The following is a 23,612-nucleotide window of genomic DNA, read 5'->3' as shown; positions in this document are numbered from 1 at the left end:
TATATTACTTCTCGTTGGCTGCTCATAAGAGCATCAGGGGCACTGGCTCCGCAACTCCTCGTGTAATATCTCTGGTCGCAACTCCCTCTTTGTAATGTGTCTGGTCGCAACTACTTCTTTGTAATGTCTCTGCGAGCACTGGGCAGAGCATTGCATTTTATTCAGTGTTTTTTTTACCCCCTTTGCCTATTAGCTCCTGTTGGCGGAGCGATCGCTAATTCAAGACTACTTCTCGTTGGCAAGTGGTCGTGCGTTATCCTATTGTGAGGACATTTGTGTGCATCATTTTCGGAATATTTTGAAGGGAATACAACAGCAAACAGCCCATCGATACTAAAAGTCAGGTTTGAGGCGCTCTACCCTCTGCGAAATCCGTCTAATTTTAGCTCTATTAAACACATTTTAGTAATATTAAACCACTAGTTATGTGTTACTTAGTTAATAGATGGCGATTAGAAGTTTTTTTTTCCAAGCCAATATCCTGTTTTTGGTGTTTTTTCAGGGGGTTGGAACAAATTAATTTGTTTTTAGTTCATTTCAATGGGAAACGTTCATTTGAGTTACGAGAATATCGACATACGAGCTCAGTCCCGGAACAAATTAAGCTCGTATCTCTAGGTACCACTGACACTGACGCGCTAACCACTAAACCGCCGATCTGCCCTATTAAATCAATAAAGTACCCCTGGAAGTGATAGATGGAATTTGGGCAATCGATTCCCGCTCAGTGGTGGTACGATTTTGAGTTGAATGGTTGTCTGTCTCTCTATCTGCCCTACAGTTGACTGACGACCCATCTGGAGTGTAGTCTGCCTTCCCCCCAAACTCAGCTGGGAGAGCCTCAAGGAAACTCCGTAACTCTTGCCAGAATGCGGGGTATGGAAGATGAAAGAATGAAAGTTGAAGAAAGTTTCGTGAAACTGTACTTCAGCAGTTAATAATATTGTTCAGTGATCCAGAATGAGACCTGAACCTTTTTTTCATCATTTGCAACCCTTACAAACCGCAAAGGTCGAGTTAAACTTGACATTCCGTGTTGTGGTTTGCGGAACAAGGGCGTCACGTCCTTGACGTCTGCCGTCACCCGTTTCCGATTTGGCGTCCCTCCTGCTCGTTTGTTTGTTTGTTTGTTTGCTAATTACTAGTTTTTGACACCTGTGCCCACACAACGCTGCACACCACCGCAAACCTGACACATGCGCACACAAGCGGCCCCTTGTGTGCAATTACTTTTTTTTATTACTTCCAGTGCACATGCTGGGTCCAAATATCTGGAAGTGCACTTCAAAAAGTGAGGTCAAATGATATGGTTTCAAGTGAAATTGGAAGTAATAATAATAAAAATAATAATAATCTTTCGAATTTGGAGGGTCAGGCAGTGAATTATTACAGCATATTTTATATTTACACTGTTACAACTTCAAAATTCATTCATCTTCCATATTGCCGATCCTCAATAGGGTTGTGGGGGTGGCTGGAGCTTAACCCAGCTGTCTTCAAGCGAAAGGCAGACTACACCCTAGACTAGTCGCCAGCCAGTCGTAGGGCACAAAGAGAGACGACCACTCACTCTTACAATCATACTGCCACCGAGGGTGAATCAAACCCAGACTGCCCGCACCAAAGTCTGGCGGGAGAACCACTACAACATCGGGTGGCTCCAACTTCAAAATATTAGAAAAACCTCACAGGCTCTCTTAAGATTTTGCCAAAATATTCACTGTTGCACCCAAAACAAGACAAAAAAAACGTACCAAAAGTTTGAATATTTTGTTGGCGGGAGTGCGACAGTTTTGGTTGGATTCATGTGTTTTAAAAAAACAAGTTTCATTTCATGATTTTCCACACGCCACCTGATGGTGCAGATGTTCACTTGCCTGCCTTTGGTGCGGGCAGATGTGGCATCAAATCCTGCTGGTGGGGGTATGACTGTGAATGTGAATGGTAATCCGGCTCTTTGTGTGCCCTACGTCTCAGTGGCAACCAGTCCAGGATGTAGTCTGGTTTTTGCCCGAAATTGACTGCACCCCTTACGATCTGTTAGATGGAAGATGAATGACTGAATGAATAATTTTCACACATTGGCACACTCAACTATCACAAAAAAACATTGTCCTTCGCTCCTTTTGATTGATACATCCAAACCATTTTGATAGGGATTGTGACTCAAAATGGATTAGAATAGCTTGCAATGACAACCAGTAAACGCAATGACAAATGCACAAATTTATTATATTAGGTTAGTGTTGATCAATTCTTTAAGCAAATCACCTCATTATGAATTGGTAGAGCGACCCGGTAAATGAATGGTTAGCGTGTTGGCCTCGCAGTTGTGAGATCAAGGGTTCAATCCCAGGTTTAGACCTTCCTGTGTGGGGTTTGCATGTTCTCCCTGGGCTTGCGCTGGTTTTCCATTTTCCTCCCACATTTCAAAAACATTCATGGTAGGCTGATTGAACACTCAAAATTTTCCCTGGAAATGAGTGTGTGAATGGTTGTCCGTCTCCTTGGGCAAGGGTGTCCCCCACCTGCTGCTGGAACTCAGATGGGATAGATTAGATTAGAATTTTATTTCATCCCGTATTCGGGACATTTCTTGGTGCCAGTAGCAAGTCAGACACAAGACACACAAGACATTGTAGACCTAGGTAGGACTTCTGCGGACTGCAGCATCGGACAGGACGGTGGGGGGCTTCAAAGCACACAAGCAGCCCAGCAAGCGCCGGCAGCTCCTCCATCTGACCAGGGAGAGACCTCATACTCCCATAACAATGATGGAATGCTCGGTCTGGAGCGTTGCCTCTTCTCTCGGGACTATCATCCACTTCTTACAGCTGATCCTGCGTGCATGACAGCGAAGACACGGCTGAACGGCTCCAAAACAAAGCAAAACGCACAAAGTACAAAGCAAAGCAAAGTATATGGAAAATCATTAAGAAATACCAAAATGCAATTACAAAAGACAGAAAAGCAGCAAAAACACAGAGTGAGCTAGAGCGGACGGAGCTAATGCTAACGGCTGCCAATTGAGTGACGCCATCTTGGTTGCAGTAGCAAGAACAGATAAAGACACAAGAAAAAGACGTTGTAGAGTTGGATAAAACTGGAACCACACAGGAAGTCTTCCACATGATGGGGAACCTCTGCAGACTGTGACCGAGGTTGAACATATGCAGTTACTTTTCCAAGCTTATCCGCACAGTCCCTCAGTAGTCTGGAGCTAAAGAATCAAGAGTAACAGAGTACAACCCCTCAACTCCGTTTCTGGCCTGTAAGCGCCAACAGCGCTTCCATCTTAATGGGGAGGGATCTCACTTTCCCCATAATAGGCTGCAGCATCCCCCACAATCCTTGTGAAGTTAAGCGGTTCGGAAAATGAATGAATGAATTATTATATTGGTAGAATCAGAGAGATTCATTGTTCCAATATGTATTATTCTATTGACATCACTATTAATTCATTGAGTCCCGTTAATGATGATGGGGATCCAATCAATTCTGGATCTTTAATCTCATTCCTTTTTTTATTTATGAATTTGATTAATTGCATTAACTATTTATTAATTCATTGTTTGATAATTTTCAGGAATAATCATAATAATAATATCAGAGTAATACGATTTTTTTCCTATTTTTAAGTTTTTGGAGCTAGTCACCTAACATTTAATTCATTTCAGAAAAGGCAAGAGTCAACAAACCACGATTGTCCCTGTTCTGATAACATCAGCATATCATGTCAATTTTAGCAGAGCGGAATTGAGTGAAAAAGATTGGGGTTATAAATTTTCATATTGTATCATTATTTTTTAGTACTATTAGCTTTTAAATGTTAACATACAAGCAGAGGGGCCCAGCTTGGGCGGCAAAGCCGCTCCACTTTCAATCCGAGTGTTTTTATCGATTTTTAGCTCTGGAGCACAGATGACTTGGAATAAGACATGGATGCAATGTTGGTGTCTATTGTGCTATGGAAAAGCAGAGAATTATTTGTCTGGCTGGTTTGAGTGTACCGGAAAAAATGACCCAAAGTTATATAAGGCTAAAACTTGCCGACCATGCCTGGATGAATTGGGTTTTTGAAGGAGCTGAAACGGAAAGCAACACTTGGTCTTCACCTGGACATGAAGCACCAATTGAAGTAACAGAAGCCAGGGCCCTCTGCTTGTTAGATGTCGAATGCAGCCGTAAAACGTGCCCAACTTAGTAATAGGTTGTTTTTGAGAATGCACTCGAGTGTCCAAAATCGAGGGTTTTTATTGATTCTTAGCTACGTGAAGCCTTTGACCTGGAAAATAGATTGGCTTAAAATGTTTGTGTCTTCATGGTGCTTTAAATATACAAAGTAATTTGTGTCTGAAAATTTTGCATGTATCCAAAAAATGAGCCCAAAGTTGTACTTTTTGACCTTAAAAATGCAACTCCCAGTTAGAAAAATCTGTTTTTTGAAAAACTGGGCCCCAAATTCACCGTGGTAAAATCTTAGAGCTGTACATTTGCAATTTTTGGGTCAAAACCACATTCAAATTGGATATATGGTGTTTACGGACAAACATACTAACACACACATTCTCAGAAATAGCAATCTCTCATCTCATCTCATTTTCTGAACTGCTTTATCCTTATTAGGGCCGTGGGGGGTGCTGGAGCCAATCCCAGCTGTCTTCGGGCCAGAGGCGGGGGGCACCCTGAATCGGTGGTCAGCCAATCGCAGGGCACAAGAAGACAGACAACCATGCACACGCACACCCATACCTAGGGGCAATTTAGTGTCCAATCAGCCTACCATGCATGTTTTTGGAATGTGGGAGGAAACCGGAGAACCCGGAGGAAACCCACGAGAACATGCAAACTCCACACAGATGGACATGACCTGGATTTGAATGCAGGACCCCAGAGCTGTGAGGCCGATGGGCTAACCACTCGCTACACCAGGACACCCTAGAAATAGTAATATATATGTATATATGTATAGATTGTTTGTCATTGACAGTGATAGTTGTCCACAGGACCTGGAAAATATAAATTTTTATGTCAGAAATATATTTGTCTCGCAAAATAAATATATTTAAATTTTATCTGGTTTCCTTCCAAATCCCCAAAACATGCAGGGTAGGCTGGTTGAACATTCAAACTTGCCCATAGGAATTTGCGTGAATAGTTGTCAGCCTCCTTGTCCCTTGTGATTGGCTGGCCACCAATTCAGGGTATCACCCGCCTGCTTGTTGCAGTAAAAAATGGAAGAAAATGATTGGAATTTCAGAACCACAAATCAAGAAAATGTGATGAACAAAGGTATTTTGACAAAAAAAAAGTGTTTTGCATAATGCAACAATTTTAAAAGATCTGATTTGGGTGGAAAAAGATCATGTTTATTTGATTTTTTTTAATGGCTACAAATTAATCGAGATGGAAAACAACATTGTAAAAAGAAACAAAATACATATTTTGTCATAAATTAATATATTGCTTAAGTATCCAAGTGAGTCAAAATCAGTTGCAAAACTATGTGATCGGGACAACTACAAAAAACATTATCAAATGACAAACGACATTATGAAAATGTCAGTCCTGTTGGTGATTGACAGGTCCTGGGTTAGCTCCAGGTTCCCGTGTCCCTGAACGTGATGATTAGCGGGGAAGAAAGGAGATGCTTAATATTTGAGCACACCCAATCATATTTTATCCGGATGAAGACGCGTGGCCTCGGAATGGCAGACCTCACTCCTGAAGTTTGATTGATGCTTTCAACTTCAACACAAAGTTTGGCATTTCAACTTTCAAGCAAATAATTCCCGGAATTCTCTACCAGCGCGTACTTCAATATTGATTAATTCATCTTCCAAACCGTTCATTTTCATAGGAGTCAAAGTCAGAAGGCTCACACAGTTATGGTGGGTGGTGGGGAGGGAGGGCAGTAGGCGGGGTGCACCCGAATTAGTCGCTAGTGACGGCAGATCTAGAAAAATATTTATAGAGTGCCAAGAGTGGGACAGGAACTTTTTGAGAGGTGACAAATACTTCATGATGATTTAATGTAATTGCAATTCTTCAGACATTTGTACAATAATCTTTTAAAATTAGATTGATTTAACACAGAATTAGGAACACATTTAACACAAAATTAGGAACACATTTAACACAAAATTAGGAACACATTTAACACAAAATTAGGAACACATTTAACAGAGAATTAGGAACACATTTAACACAGAATTAGGAACACATTTAACACAATAGAATACAATGCACATAAATCAATAAGAAAACATCAGTTTTGACTATGTCAATTTTCCTGATGAACCATTTTTGCTTTAACAAAATGGCATACAATAATTCTCATCTCATTTTCAGAACCGATTTATGCTCATTAGGGTCGTGGAGGTGCTGGAGCCAATCCCAGCTGCCAGAGGCAGGGGACACCCTGAATCGGTGGCCAGCCGAGAACTGGGCACAAGGAGACGGACAACCATGCCTAGAGTGTCCAATCAGCCTACCTTGCATGTTTTTGGAATGTGGGAGGAAACCAGAGGAAACCCACGCAGGCCCAAGGAGACAATGCAAACTCCACACAAGTGGACTGACCTGGACTTGAACCCAGGACCCAAGAGCTGTGAGGCCGACGCACTAACGACTCTTTCCACCAGGCCGCCCATGCACATACAAGAATTATATTCATTTTCAATTTGATCAACTTAGATTTAACTGTGCTGAACAAATTAAAATTTTGATCGATTCATTGTTACAATCCTAGTATCAGCATTTTACAGATTTCTTTTCGCACTCGTGAATATCAGAGTGTAGTTTTTAAAGGTGCTTTTAAGTCATTTTGATAATTTTAAACAAGGAATCTGTTTGAAGATAAGTTCTGAAAACATGGGCAAAAGCTGAGAACAACAGTGCTTTTAATCTCTGAGATGTAGACCAAAACTGTGTTGGTGTGATTTTTGCCAGCTTTTGTTTTAGGTGGGTTTAAAATACAAATTGTTGTTGTCACGAGCCCAAGCTGCATGTCAGCACTCCTTTATGGCCCTCCCATACCACAATATAAGCTAGACGGTTTTCCACAATGCCTTAAGCATGCACATTCCCTAGACGACACAATGCATTAAACAACATGGTGGTGTTATTTATTCATTTATTTTCCAAAACAGTAAATCTCACAAGGGTCGCAGGGTATGCTGGATCCTATCCCATCTAACTATGGGCTCAGGAGGGGGACACACTGAATTGGTGGCCAGCCAATCACATGGCACAAGGAGACGAACACCTCGGGACATACTAGTTAAGTGTTCAACCAGCCTACCATGCATGTTTTTGGAATGAGGGAGGAAACCTGAGTATCCAGAGAAAACCCACACAAGCCCGGGGAGAACATATACAAACTCCACACAGTGAGGACTGACCTGGGATGGAACCCTTAACACCAGAACAGTGGGGCCAACAAGTTGTTCTACCGGGCCGCCCCCAAAGTTGCAATTTCTGAAAATCTGACAGATTTTTTTCAAATTAGACAATTCCGCTATTATTGTCACACCCCTACTTATGAGTATGAAGATTTGGCTTGTGCAGGGACTGAAAGTCCCTTTTTGTTGGGTTTTCTTTTGGTTTGAGAATTGCTTGGCAGAGCTTCAGGTGCTTTACTGGCTTGCCTCTGTGTGACCCCCAAATCCCACTTAGTACGACAGCATTTTGCTCAGCTCCTAACCAACCACCGCAGCAAATACTTTGCCATTGTATTCAATATGAATTTTTATGCTAGCCCTGCTCAGCGATCCGTCCTCTCCACTAAAAATATGGAGTCTATTTTCTACACAGTCAATGACCACCTGAATCAAGTCCCCCAGTTATCTATTCCCAATATCCATTCTTTCATTAATTCATTTTCTAAGCCACTTATCCTCACACAGGTCGCGGGGGGTGCTGGAGCCTATCCCAGCTAACCACAGGCATCAGGCAGGGGACACCCTAAATCGGTGGCCAGCCAATCGGAGGGCACAAGGAGATGGACAACCATTCCCCCCACACTAATATCTAGGGTCAACATAGAGTTTTTAACCAGTCATGCTTTTGGGATGTAAGAGGAAACCAGAGTACCTAGAGAAAACCCACGCAAGCTAGGAGAGAGCATGCAAACTCCACACAGGACAGACCTGGGATCGAGCCTTCGATCCCAGAACTATGAGGCCACTGCGCTAACCATTCGCCCGCTTGTGAAAGAGACGGTTAATAACTGTTGAATACATTTTGATTTTTGCGAAACATTAATCTTTGGTTGAGGAGTAAGCTAAGGAAAAGGGCACTAACAGCCAGAAAAATGCAAACCAAGGTTTCAAATGATCGATGCGGATATACTAAGGTACAAAACAAAATAGCACGGCTGAGCCGGCGAGTTAAACTAAGGAAAGCAAAGCATCAAAATAATCCCAAGAAATTCAACCATACAAAGCAGGGGAATTCAGAAGGAATGCCGGGCACGCATAGCGGTAAGAAAGCAATCGTCCGACAGTCAGCTGACGGTGACTGTTATCTTAAACTACTGGGATTCTGATGCGCCGCAAATGCATTGCACACCCCAATGGCTCAATCAGATGCTGAAAAGACACATAATATGACAAGTAGAGATAATTACTCAAGCCAAAACCAGCGTGTGTGGAAAACCAAAAGAAATTTGGTATCATTGGAAAGCTCTGAAATACTCAGAGTTCTCCATAGAGCACATTTAAACACTAATTTAGTGTAGAATATAAAATAGGTGAGTAACCCAACTTCATTTTTGTTATTTTCCAATTAAATAAAAATCATATATAATTCATGTCATCAAAATGTGCATGTCAGCTCATTCTAATTTTCATTTTGGGGTGGTTAGCGTGTCGGCCTCACAGTGGGGGACCTGGGTTCAAATGCAGGTCGATTCACCTGTGTGGAGTTTGCGTGTTCTCCCCGGGCCTGCGTGGGTTTTCTTTACATACTCCGGTTTCCTCCCACATTCCAAAGACATGCATGTGAGGCTGTTTGGACACTTTAAATTGCCCCTAGGTATGAGTGTGAGTGTGAATTGTTGTTTGTCTCCTTGTCCCCTGCTATTGGCTAGCCACCAATTGAGTGTGTCCCAAATTCAGCTGGGATAGGCTCCAGCACCCCCCACGATCTTAGTAAGGATAAATCGGTTCAGAAAATTTGATGAGATGAGATTCTTCATATTTTTTGATGACTGGATTTATTATAATGGATGTCATTTGAACACAATTTTAGTGTAAAATCTGAAATGTACGAGTGTACCTGATTCTATGCTGAAATGTTCACCAGAATGGTGTGCGCTAAGTTGCTAACTGCAAGCTATACACTCAGTATTTTCATTCAGCCAGGTGTGAAGCGTCACCTTTTAACTGTGGAGATTGTATTTTGGAGACAAAAGTTTTTGCTTTCTAGCAGGATAAAAGGGTTAGTAAACTATGCATTGGATTGAATTGGATTGGCTTCATCCCGTATTCGGGAAATTTCATTGTCACAGTAGCAAGAGGGTGAGAATGCAGATAGAAAGGCATTTTATACATAAAACATTAACATTGTTTTTTGCCAATAGCTGAAATATTAACGCTGCTGTACCATGTTTAATATATATGTGTTTTCTCATATTGTTTGCCTTAACTTTATTTATACAGTGGGTTCATGACTAATAAAAAAAATGTCAAGCGGCAATAAACTGCAAGCGCAAACATACCCACCTCTTGATTATTTACCGTCTTATTAATTGACTTATTGCATATCACGAAACGTTCAATATTCATATGTATATATAAAGCATTTCTTGGCTAGTTCTACTTATAGTCTGAAAAATACAATATTTGGCCACAGGAAAACATGATTCTGCCTAGTGTGTGCCCTTACTCAGGTTATGAATACAGATGAAAAAATGCCACAGAGTCTCCGCCGTGCGGCGATAACGTCCAAAGCTATTTTCCTGGCAAAAAGAAAAGGTCCGTTTGACCAGGTCAGCGTCGCCGGGGGAACCGTGGAAGAAGAGGGCGGGAGATGGTGCGTGAGATACATTTATATGGGCTGATTAAAAATAAAAAATAAATAAATGTGGTGGCTATGGAGGCGGCGGAGACAGAATGACGGAAAGTCGGCCGAGTGCAAGCAGTGACTTGATATTCCCTAATTGACCCCGCTTAGGATCCATGCGAGGGCTCACAAAGAGAGACTAATTGCTGGCGCTGATTGGCTCCTGATAGAATTCCGGCTGTCACTGAAGGTCAAGTCTGGCTCCTTCATCTCACATCTCAACGTCGAGCAGAACAGGCAATCCAGACGACGGCCGGGCTGGGATCAATCTTCCGGTGAAAAGAATGTATTTTATTTTTAGCTAATTGGTAGTCATGGGGTCTCTTTGCTACGGAAGACGATTTGGGGCCACTGACAAAATGGCCAAAATTCTGACTTTAAAGTCACAATTCTGATTTTTACGTCAGAATTCTTATTAAACTCTGAATTCTGATAATAAGTAAGAAGGGTGAGATTAGTGGTGGGGTTGGTTTGCCACCAAAAAGGTGGCCACGATTCAGACTTTAAATTCAACCATTCATTTTCTGAACCGCTTATCTTAACAAATGTGATGGTGCTGGAGCTAGAGTAGCTGGAGCTACTAACCCAGTGTTTCCCAACCACTGTGCCGCGGCAGACTGTTGTGCCGTGAGTGTTGGTCAGTTGTGCCGTAAGAATTTACAAGGATTCATAAATTGTAATATTCCAAGAGAAAAATCTTAATTTTACGAGATTAAAATCGAACTACTATGAGATTAAAATTGAAATAGGACGGACATTACATCATAGATTGTACTATTACAAGATTCAAATCATAAAAGGTTGAAATTTAAGTATATTTTGTTGCTTATTTTTATGTAATGTGAAACGGAAGTTGTTTAACAGGCTTCAACTTTTGTTGATGTTAAGTCTGTTACCACAAAACATCTCTTTGCATAAATGTTGGGAGTAAAAAATGTCATAATGTTACGAAATTTAAGTTGTTCTTGTTTTTACGTTACGTGAAACGGAAGTTCTTTGGTTTCAAGGGCATCAACTTTTGGCGAAGTAAAGTCTGTGAGCACAACTTTTATCGCTATATTAGGAGATTTAAGAAATATTGGGAGTAAAAATCATTAAATTATGAGACCAAAATGTTACATTACTTATTTTTACATGGCGTGAACGGGAAGTTGTTTGGGGTCCGTAAACATCAACCTTTGGTGACATTAGGTCGGTGTAAAAAATATGGAAGATTTTGGAATAGGTTTTGGGGTGCATGTGATTCATTTTATTGTTTATATGATTAATATGGGTGATGTAGTTTTAAATTAGAAGATTTTCAGCTGGTGGTGTGCCTTGAGATTTTTTCAATGCAAAAAGTGTACGGCAGCTCAAAAAAGGTTGGGAAACATTGCACTAACCAATCACCGGGCAACTTAGTTAGAAGCTAGAAGTCTTTTTAAGTTGATGAGGTCAAAACTCAGATTTTTGAGACCCTTTTTTGACTTCACAAAGAGAATTTTGGTTGGCATTGCCTTACTTCGGTGCGGACTCAGTTCCCGCTGGTGTCGGTATGGTTGTCAATACGAACAGTCGTCTGTCTCTCTGTGTGCCTTACATGTGACTGGCGAAAAGTTTAGTGTGTGGTAAGCCTTTTGCCCGATGTCAGCCCCTTACGAGGATGCTCAGAAGAGAAGGTGAATTAAAAAATGTCTGAGAATTCTGTAAATAAAATATAAGTTTATAGACCCAGCATTCAGAGATTATAATGAGAATTCTCACATTAACATCAATATTTTGACTCTAAAAGCAGAGTTATGAATTCTTTAATTCTGGTTATAATATCAGAAAAGAGAATTTTGTGATTAAATTCAGCGTTACTTGTGTCTTGTCCTTGTGATTACCCATTAGTTTAACTTGTTGTGGCTTTCCTGCTCGCCTTCCCTCGTGTGACACAGGTATTTCGAATTGTCTTGTCATCCAGTGTATTTAAACCCCGTGTCCTCGTCAACCCTTGTCAGAGTATTGTTCCTGTTTGAGTGTTCGTGTTTGTGTTATGTTCGTGCACTTCATGTCCCTTCGTGTTTTCCCCCAGTAAGGTAGTTCCGTTGGGTTGTTGCTTTTTTCCATTATTTAAGATTTCTTTTTCCAAAGAACCTTGTCACTAAATTTTACGCTAATGCACCAGCACTCGCCTGTGCCCGCTTGATTACCTGCATTAGTCTCCAACTCTGCTTCACACACCGTGAAACTCATAACAGTTAGCTAAATTTACTGTCTGGTTTTTTCATGTTGAGAACAATATTAACCCCCAATAATGGCTCCAAAGAGGGCAAATGGAAATATAGTGGGTTCCGGGACCAAGCTCGTATCTCAAATCAACTTTTCCCATAGACATGAACTAAATACAAATTAATTCGTTGCCACCCTCTGAAAACACACCAAATAACATGATATTACAATGGAAAAACATTGTTATAGGTTCTAATTCACCATCTACTAATAGAGTAACAAATAACTATCTAGTGGTTATGATGTTGGCAGAGTGCACGGAGGGGAGAGAGAGATCGGGAGACACACTTTTTGGACGGTGCTCATAACATAACATAAACATAAATTTAACTTAAATGAACTTAGATTACGATACAGACACACTTAAAAGAAGTTTTAATCTTACCTTACATTAAACTTAATTTAATTTAGTTTTATTTTTTTTTACTTTTCTTGGCTGTTTGTGCCTCGCTTCCACCTTCACTTTTAGCCGGAATTTTAAAAACGAACCTATCTAGGGTTGTTTGCTTTTGTCTCCCCTTCAAAATATTATGAAAATTATGCACACAAATGTGGTCACAATAAGATAACGCACGACCGCTTGCCAACTTGTCCTGGTGCTCCTCTCGTATTGGCAAGCCAGCTCCGTCACGTGTACATCAGTCTCATGTTTTTCGATTATTTCGTGCTTAATATCGATTGTCAACATACGACTTTTCTTTGCACTACCCTTCATTGCACCTGCTTGCATGGACCCATTGTTTTTCCCTTGATTTTGCAATGAGTAACGCAAAAAAACACGGAAAATATTCAACGCTCCGCCCTATAGATATCTTTACACGAGGGAGATGTGCTGAGATGCTGGCTGTCTCGTATGCTCGTATCTCAACATGTGTCTCGTATCTCAAGGCAAATATTTGTCCGGAATTTTACTCGTACCTCACATTTCGTATGTCAAAGTATTACTGTAGTAAGGCTGCTGGTGCTGAAAAAAAGGAAAGTTGCCTCAGTGCGTAAAACTGTCAAAAAAATATTTTTTAAAAATGCCTTTTTTAGGGTTGGAAATCATTATTTCTTTTTCCGTTAATGGTAATGGGAAAATGGATTCAAATCTTGAAAAAATGACTTCTCGGAAAGCCTTCGTGGTGAATTTGCATTTACTATGTTGTGAGCAATTGATGTTGTGGTATTAGCATTCATGTCCTTGCCTTACCTTAGTGTTTTGGCCAGTTCGGATTTGAGCCTTATTTTTGTAAAGTCACCATAAGCAAGAGACAAAGAAAGTGAGGCGCTAACCTGCCAATTTCTCATTGGGTCTCAACAAGGCCACATAATCCTCCAGGTGGGAGGCGGTGCAGAAATTAGTCTTAGAAAATCTAGTCTTAGAAAAAGAAGACAAAGAAGAAGAACGGCGCCGATGGGATTTACTGCCACTGGCGTATTATTAGGACATCTGGCGCCTTTTTACTATCTGACGTACTGCGCCCAGGGCTGTTTTTATCTCACAACGCAAGTGGAAGCTATACAAAACATTCACACATTATCTATGCATTTTAAGGCATCAAAACGTTATGTCGTGGGAGAAATTCAAAATCCATTAAGTATTTAGAGATAGAAATGTGTACTTTTTCTATTTGAGGTTTTAGGTTGAAGTGCTATTTTTTACTTTGTTGTGCTATTTAAAAATGCAGCTTCTGTTGAAAAATTGCGCAGATATTTGCTCTCTGGTCTGTAAACTTCAGTGGGTTATTTGTGTTGATTTCGGGACATTTACTGGTTAGATTATTGTTTATTTGGGGCCATTCCCGTGCATTTTGAGTCAGTTTCTATTAATTTAAGGGTATTTATACTTCCTGTTGATTCTGAGTCCCATCCTAATGATTTTGGGGAATTTACTAGTCACTTCCGATTATTTTGGCAGCTTTGTTATGACAGATCCTGTTGTTTTTGGGTCACTTTTGTTTATTTTGGGGTAGTTTCCTATTAATTTATCGGCATTTACGAATAATTTCATATTTAGTTACGGGACTTTACAAATCACTTCCTATTGATTCTGGGTCATATCCTATTGACGTTGGGGAACTACTGAAAAGTTCCAGTTAATTTGGGGGCATTCCTGCGTCAGCTCTTGTTTTTGGTCATTTCCAGGCCACTTCCTGTTGAATTTAGTGTCACTTCCTGTTGAATTTAGTGTCACTTCCTGTTGACTATGGGTCACGTCGTTGTTAATTTTGGGGCATTTACGAATCACTTACGCAATTATGGGTCATTTCCAATTAAATTTGGGGTCACAAATTTTGATTCTGGGTCACATCGTATTCATTTTAGGGCATTTACTGGTCATGTCGTGGTAATTTTTAACTCACTCCCTGTTGATTCTGGGTTTCATCCTATAGATTTTAGAGAATTTACCCGTCACCTTCTGGTAATTATTATTTCAATTAATGTTTATATGAGTCATTTCCTATTGAGGTTGCAGCAATTTGAGTTTTTGGGTTAAAAATGACTTGTTTTGTGGGAATTGTATGTTCTATTAGAAATTAGGATGGCCATTTCAAAATATACAATTTCTAACTAGCTAAATAACTAGCCTTCTTTTGTAATTTTTTTGCTACAAATCTGAAAAAAAAGACAAATTTAAGTTGGAAAATGTGAACGTTTCAATTGGTATTGAAAATTATTATTTTTTAAATATTTTTAATTACTATTGAAAATGAAGATATTTTTTGGGAGAAAAAAAATATTTTTGTTGACAATGTTTTTTTTTCCAATTCGGAATGTTGTGAAGAGAGTATGTGGGCTGCACAGTGTGCCAAAAATGTGCATGGGGAAAATATAGTATATATTTTTTGGGGGGGACCTTTGCTTTGGCTTCTAAGTCCAAATGAATTGGACCTCTATCGCCGTCGATCTGTTAACCAGACAAGAACTTTGCAATTAATTCCAGAATGAAAAGCGGAGCACTTTGAACAATGACGCTGAAATATTTATATTTCTCCTTTTCCCCCAAAAAGCTTTTTTGTTTGCCGGTTCCCAATGGCAGCAGCTAATTGCACGCTAGCCTCCATACAAGGACGCCACTGCCGCCGACCTGCCGTGCCGGCCGTGCTTGTCCTCTAAATATTGCATGAGCGGGAGAGTGAGCGTTGTTGTTCTTTTTGCTCCATCAACAATTCATGACGTCTAAGTGAGGCGCACCATGGGAAAGCAGTGCGTACAATGGGAGGGACGCAAAGAGGGCCGTCATACTACTGACTTAGTTCAATCTCATAGTCAGCTTTTCAAAGACGAGTCATGAAAATGTGGATATTTAGGTGTTTTTTCAAATTTTCATTTGGTCCCCAAAATTACTGCTTCTGTAAATCAAATTTTCATAATTTATTTGTTGTCATGTACGGGAGCTTATTACGGAAGCTTATTGCATTCACCTTTTAAATGAAAAAAAAAGCCCTGGCCATTTTTTTCAAATTAATTTATTTGTGGGGTTGTTTTTTTGAATTAATTATTATTTGAAACCTCCATTTTTCAAATTAATTAGATTTCTGGTTTATTTTTTATTTTTAAGTTGAATAAATAAGCTTCCGTAGTCATGTGCATTACAGGTGACTGGCGACCAGTCTAGGGTATAGTCTACATTTTGCCCAAAGTCAACTGGGATAGGTTCTTGCAACCCTTAGTAGGCTGCGTGGTACAGATGATGAATGAATGAATTTGCTGTCCCCCACTGTCCTGGACGTCCAATCTAGTTTAACTTGGAGGACTGGAAGTGTATAATTGCCAGATTTCATGTTAAATTTACCTTTTGGAGAAAAAAAAAGTACATTTTGTTCAAAGTGTGAACAGTTGAAAACTGAATTGTTGTAGTAGTACGTTGTAATGTGCCAATAGGCATTTTTTTGTTATGGCCAAAAGAGTAAAATAAATGTCAAAATCACCGTTAAGCCTAATGTGGTTAATTTATGGTTGAAAAATAATCAAATGTTTTTCAAAATGAGAATGGATCATATCACATCTAAGGCACATTGGGACAATGCAACTGGTCACTTAGCTCATTCACTTCCATCGACAGCAATTGACCTCGAAACCATTTTTCAATTTGTAGGATCAATAAAAAAAATGCTGCCACCCCTTCAAACTCAAAATGACGTGTATCACTGTCAGCCTTACTTACCAACCCTCATTTCATCTCATAATAGTGAGACGAGAAAAGGCATCAGTGTGAGTATAGTTTGTTAAACTCCGAAGTAATAAACTCCCAAGTTAAAGAAAAAAAAAGAGCAAGTAGACGAGGAGGACTTTTTGTGATGAAAGTAAGACAAGGCCATTAGGATATATGCTGCAGTTTGAAACAATGCTGCTTTCAAAAGGTTTCGGCAGCAATTCGGAAATGACAAAAACATAAAAGCTTCATTTTTACTGTAAAACAGAGTTTAAACTGGTGTCAAACTGGTGTTAAACACATGCATCAACATGATGATTTTCGTTAAAGTATATATTTTTTCAAATTTCTGTAGTCATTAAATCAGAGAACAGTTACCATCTCCCTATAATAATTACAATACAAAATATTTGTGTTCATTACAATGTATTTTTTAATTAATTGAAACACATCAGATTTTGTACACCAATTAAATACAATTTCAGAGAGCATTCAAAACACACAGATCCATCACATCAAAATATACATAATTTATGCAAAGGTATCGATTGAACAATGGCGCAAAGGGAGTACAGTATGGCTCAATGAAAAACGAGTTCTGCGGGACAAGTTGGAATACAAAATTGAAAGTGGATCAGAGGAGGAAGTACAAAGTCCTAAAAAACATGATATTTTACAATAAAAGTTCAAATAGAAGGCCGAAACACCACCCCACTGATTGAGGAAAAAGTCGGACCATCTTGCGCGTTAACTAACATCGTGTCAAGTTTTGCGGATTATGAAGCATGGTAGGACCCAAACGTTAGACCCTAACAAAAACTAATAAATGTGGCAAGGTTCTCAAAAAATAACAAAAACTTAAAAATCAAATAACAAAATCAAACCTGACGGGGAGAACGTGGTAAAACAAGGATCACAGGACATGGAAATGAGCATGACAAATGCAGACGACCCGACAAGGACTGACAAACACAGACAGGGTTTAAATAGACAAACATGGGTTGACGAGACAAACAGAAACAACTGGGTCACACAAGAGGAAGCAAACAGGAGATACACCAGGGGCGGGGAAACAACAGGTGAACGCAATGAGCAATCACAAGGACAGGTCACACAGGAGAAAAGAACATAACAAAACCAATCCCTAAAGCATCGGATCTATATAACGGTAGATATCATTTACACCCCTAGACTCTACAGGCAAACATTACTCGTGAAAAACTAATTACTATTTACCTTCTGAAATTAAAACAGGATTTTTTTTGTTTTGTTTTATTTTTTTAACTGATGGCCTTTTGAGGACCTCAGCTAGGGCTTCAATGCCGGCAAAACATTGTTGTTTTGGTTTCCATAACTACTAAAACTGGTATATTTTCCAGAAATTTAGTCCCCAAAACAACCCAATGCATTGGCCACCCAACTATTGTCACTTGGTAAAAGTAGTGTTTGGTCAGTTTTTTTCATTTTCTGAACAGCTTTATCCTCATTAGGGTCAGGGGTGCTGGAGCCTATCCCAGCTGACACTGGGCCAGAGGCAGGGAACACCCTGAATCGGTGCCAACTAATTGCAGGGCAAAAGGAGACGGACAACCATTAACACTCACACCCATACCTATGGGAAATTTAGAGTGTCCAATCAGTTTTTTTGCCATGCATGTTTGTGGAATGTGGGAGGAAACCGGAGTACCTGGAGGAAACCCACGCAGGCCCGGGGAGAACATGCAAACTCCAAACAGGTGGACCGATCTGGATTAAGCCCAGGACCCTAGAGCTGTGAGGCCGACACATTAAACACTCATACACCGGGACACCCTTTTTAGTCTTTTTTTTTTTAAATATCAAAACAAAAATAGCCTCCTTTCTTCCTTCTATCTGCTCATTTTGCTCAATTTACTGGACGGACAAAATAGAGGCTAATATCGGCATTATTGGTGTTTTACCACTTTCTGACAGAGCACGTTTGAACCCATTTCTGATAAAATGATTGAATTTCTCTAAAAAAAAAAAAAACTAAAAGGATGGCCAAAACAGCGTGATTTTTACCATAAGACAGCAATGAACCTAACCAGACGAAAAGCCTGCCTTCGCTTACATCATTTCCAGTTCCATTTTCACGACTCTGGCTTTATGGCCAAAAGCAAAATGAGATTAAAACTGTGTTTTGCACTTTTCTTTTGGTGTATTTTACAAAGAAAATGACTACAGATTGTGTCTCAAAAGTCCAAACAAATAACATTCAGTAACGTACCCCCCTGGTGTTATACTGCGACTTTAAAGTAAGAATGTAAAATGTCAGGCGAAGTGCATTAAAATAAATATATAATTGTAATTACAAAACGAGAAAAATCTCATTGGACACGCTTTAAGTAGTCCATCAAATATGGAAGATGTTGCTGACGATATTTGCACTTTAATCGAAGTGCACAAAGCGAAACCAAACCAACATTTCTCTGGAAGCGAAACACGCGCACACATGCGACCGTACCTCAAATTGTGTAATAACTCAAAGTGGAGGCAAGCAGACGGTGCATGAATATCAAATGCGGCCAAATTGATGAGCTAATTAATGCAGTAACCTTTTTTTCATTTCGGCTTTTAATCGGCCAAATTTTCACCATCTTGATGGGAGTACATGTCGGAAGAAAAATAAACACTTTCTTTCAAAGTTTTTTTTCTCCAATCTGATGCGTCAATCCTCTCTGGCTATGGTGATAGACGAATCACAATGGTTCTAAATATTAGTTATTTTTACGTTGATTTCACTGTTATTCCACCATATTTCCATTACTACTCAAATAAAGAAATTACGTGAACACATTGTTACTTTTCTAATGACTTTCGTGTTATTTTATAAAGCCCACTGATTGTTTACCTTCTTTGGTCACCTGTCTTAGGTGCAGGAGAGTGTGGAATTGATTCTTTGTCTCTCTGTGTGCCTTATGGCTGACTGGCGACCAGTTTAGGGTGTAATCTGCCTTTTGCCCAAAGTCCATTGGGATAGGCTCCAGCAATCCCCGCAATTCTCACAAGTATATGTGCAGTATGAATGCAATATTACCCATTCTGAAAAAAATAAATACGAATGGTTGGGTGTGTTTCCTTGTGTATCCTGTCCACGTGATTGTATGAGTTTTCACTTGCTGTGTCTTTTCTGGCTCTCCTTCCTTTGTGTGACCTATGATGTTTGTTATTGTCATCAACCTCTGTCTGATTGAAGTCGTCAGGATTTGGTTGCTCTCAGGAGGGGATGCGATATATCCATCACAGCAGATTGCCAACCTCTTGCCAATCTCTTAGATTAGGCATTTTTTTAGTTTTTATTTTAACAGGATGTGATTCTTATATTTTTATATTCCTTATTTTTTGTCTTTTGCCGTGAAAACACACTTTGTGGAGTAGCACCACCAATTTCGTCATACACAGCTGTGTATGATGACAATAGGTTTTTGATGATTCGATGATGATGATAAAGCCTATGTCTGAACAGTCTGAACAGAAGTGTTTTTAAACCCTATGTTTGTGTGCGTCGGCATGTTTGTATTTTTCTGTCTTTCGTTTAGTCGCCCTTGCCTCCGTCCTTCCCAGTTGAGTTTGCTTCTTTGTTAATTTTTCCCAGTTATTGTTTGTAAGTTTTTTTTAGTCATTAAACCTAAACTATTAAGTTTGTGCACCAGCACTCCCTTTGCAGTCGAGGCGAACCATAACACAAAGTTTTTTTGTTTTTTTTAAACCAAAAGGTAATTATCCTGGCGCCTCATCGGCCTCACAGTTCTGGAATTGAGGGTTCAATCCCAGGTTTGGACCTTCCTGTGTGGAGTTTGCATGTTCTCCCCAGGCTTGGTTGAACACTCTAAATTGCCCCTAACTATGAGTCTGAATGGTAGTCCATCTATTTGTGCTCTGCGATTGGCTGGCCACAAATTTGTGGTTTCCTGCACCCCTCAAGATCGTTGTGAGAATAAGCAGTTTGGAAAATGAAGGAATGAATAAACTTAAATTATTCTTAGCTTCAATACAAAATGGCAGAATTCATGTTACTTTCAGAATAAGATCTCTTGAGGCTTTTTGTAGGTCTACTTATTGTGAGAAAGCCTGTCAAATATAGTGCTCAGTTAAACTTGCTTCAATGCATAAAAATGTGTGCTTCAAAACAAAATGGCAACTTTCTTCAGCCTTTCTGAGCATCACTTTAGTTTGTTTAGTTTTTTAAATCCGTCTACTAATTTTGTACTAACTTACAAATTAACATGTACTGGTAAAACCAGCTAAAAGAATGAAATTTCAACTGTTCCAAATAACAATAAAATGACGGATGTCTCCTGTGTTTTTATTTATTTATTTATTTATTGGAGTCTGCTCCTAGCAGACAAACCTAGCAGGTTTCAAGCTGCTAAGTGAAAGTGTCTTTTGGGGGCTGAATTTTCCAAAACCTCCAGTGAGCACTATAATCTTAATGAGTACGAGAGGATTCCAGAGTGATGGAATTCCATGATCTGAAGCGCTCAACTAAAGCCTCCTAGCAAAAGCTTCTGGGTAAGGAGGAAAAACAACAGGGTTGTAAATGCACAAGTCATGTAGGTGTATTAAAGATGCAGCGGGACAGGCGAGCAACAGCGCGGACCTGACACGACAGACATGATCTCAACCTGGCGGGACTTCAGCGTAACGAGCGGGAACAACAAAAGGAAAACAAAACAAAGCAGCGAGAGGGATTCCTTCACGTCATGCCAACTCCATTAAGAAGAAGAAGTAGAAGTCCTGAAGGACACTGAGGAATCTTTTTTTTCCCTTTTGTGTTAAAACCATATGTTCATATATTTTTTATTTTACAAAAAAACATCATTCCAAGATGCAAAATCATATAACAACATAAATTATTCAAAATCTTACTTTTCCCAAATTCATTCATTCATTTTCCATACTGCTCATCCTCACGAGGGTTGCAGTGGGTGCTGGAGCCTATCCCAATTCAAGCTCACACTCATACCTAGGGGCAATTTAGATTGTTAAATGGAATGTGGGAGAAAAACGGAGTACCCAGAGAAAACCCATGCAAGGGGTGGGGAGAACATGCAAACTCCATATAGGAAGGTCCGAACCTGGGATTGAACCCTCAATCTCAGAACTGTGAGCCCAATGTGCTATCCACTTTAATAGCGGATCGCATTTCTCCTCCATATTTGGTCAAAATCACATAGTTTTGACTCTTTAGTCTCTAAGCCCTACATCATCACTGGCCTCCCCTTCTTTCCCTTCATTGTTTCTGACACTCTCCCATAGCACACCTGATACTTTCTTCCAGCTGTTCAAGCATTCCTGCACATGGTTCTTCACTTCCTTCCCACAATCTCAATCACACTGCACGGTTGACCCTACGTAGTTAAAGTCCTCTAACTTGTTTTCATCTGCTGCTTGTAACTTCATTGTTTCCCCCTGGCATTTTCTCATTAAACACATCTATTCCATTTTACTCTCACTTATCTTCAATCCTCTCTTTTTCAGAGGAGACCCCCTCGTCTATAAGTTCTCCTCTATTTGCTCCCTGGTCTCACTGCAGATCACAATATCATCTCTAAAGCTCATATTCCAAGGAGCTCTCAACTGATCTTTCAGTCTATCCATCACCATGGCAAACAAAAGGGGCTCAGAGCAGACTCCTGGTGCAATCCCACATGAACTCTGAATTTTTTCTTTCACTCCCAACTGCATGCTTCACTGCTGTAGTACAACTATCATACATGTCCTGAACTACTCTGACATACTTCTCAGCTACTCAAAACTTCATGCAGTATCACAGTTCCTCTCGAGTTACCCTGTCATAGGCTTTCTCAAGATCTACAAAGACAAAATGCAGCTCCTTCGGACCTTCCCTTTACTTCTCCATTGCGAGCCTCAACGAAAACGTTGGATCTGTGGTACACATCCTCGGCATAAAGCCATATTGCTGTTCACAAATACTCCTGTCTTAAACTCGCCACCACCACAGAGGCGACCAAAAATCTACAAGAAATGACATGTACTGAGAGCCAAACATTCCTTAGAAATTGCCTTTTCTACTTTTATGTCTTGATCAGCTTTCCCAACAAGATTCCAACAGATGTTGCCACCATTGGCATTTATTTGCTTGTAACTGCAGACTATTTGGACAGTGCATTCGTAGCAGAACGGATTGCAATAGACAACGAAGGTCCTCGTTCATTATTGTCCGTAAAACATGACGAGGAGGAGAAACACATGGTGCAATTACACAGCAATCATGAAACAAATGTACTCATCAAAAAATGCAATTATACCAAAATTGTTTTTCACCCTTAAATTGCGCGGACGTTAAAAAAAGAGGAAATGTTTTAAAGCAATATGTAGTAGTTTGGGGACAGATGAAAGGATGTTGTGATGTTTTTGCCACTCACTAATTGCATTTTATGCTCCTGCAACATTTCCTCTGATGAGTTTGGAGTGCTCATTATAAAAAAAATGTACTTTCATAATAAGCTCAAGACTACAAAGACGGCTGAGGGCGACACTGACCGAAGGGGCCGTCTAATGTGTTCAATTGGTTCGGACCGTGTCTTTTATATTTTGTGGCAGGAGATATATATTTTTGATTGTTTCCCAAATATAAATTAAGAAAATTATCTTAGACCCTTTTTATTTTTGGGTTTATAAAGTTTTCTGGGCATTTACAAATCACTTTCTTTAGTTTTAATTTGCAGTTTTTTTATTTTTTTTATTTTAATTCATTACTTTGTGTGTATATATATATATATATATATATATATATATATATATATATATATATATATATATTCCAAGAACAAAAATAAAACATGTAACAGACAAAAGAAAAAGAAAGTTAAATGAACAAAACTAATGAGACACTTAGTTTAATGACAACAGTCAAGCCAATAATATTAATGATGACAAAAATTATTCAATATGACTAAATCGAAGTAGAATGAAGCATGACCTAAAATTATATTCATTTTAGTGGAATTTCAGGGTAATTTCCGATTGATTTTGGGCTGTTTTTGCATCACTGTATTTAGATTTGGAGTCATTTCTTTTTAAAAAAAAATTGAATTCAGTATGAAGTATTTTGAAATATGCTGCAAGAAGGAAAAAATAATCTCAAACAAACAAATAGACAAAAAACAAT

The sequence above is a fragment of the Stigmatopora argus genome, chromosome 9 (assembly GCF_051989625.1).
Source record: "Stigmatopora argus isolate UIUO_Sarg chromosome 9, RoL_Sarg_1.0, whole genome shotgun sequence".
Classification (NCBI taxonomy): Eukaryota; Metazoa; Chordata; class Actinopteri; order Syngnathiformes; family Syngnathidae; genus Stigmatopora; species Stigmatopora argus.
The sequence above is the reverse complement of the archived record's forward strand: the minus strand, read 5'-3'. Positions refer to the sequence as shown.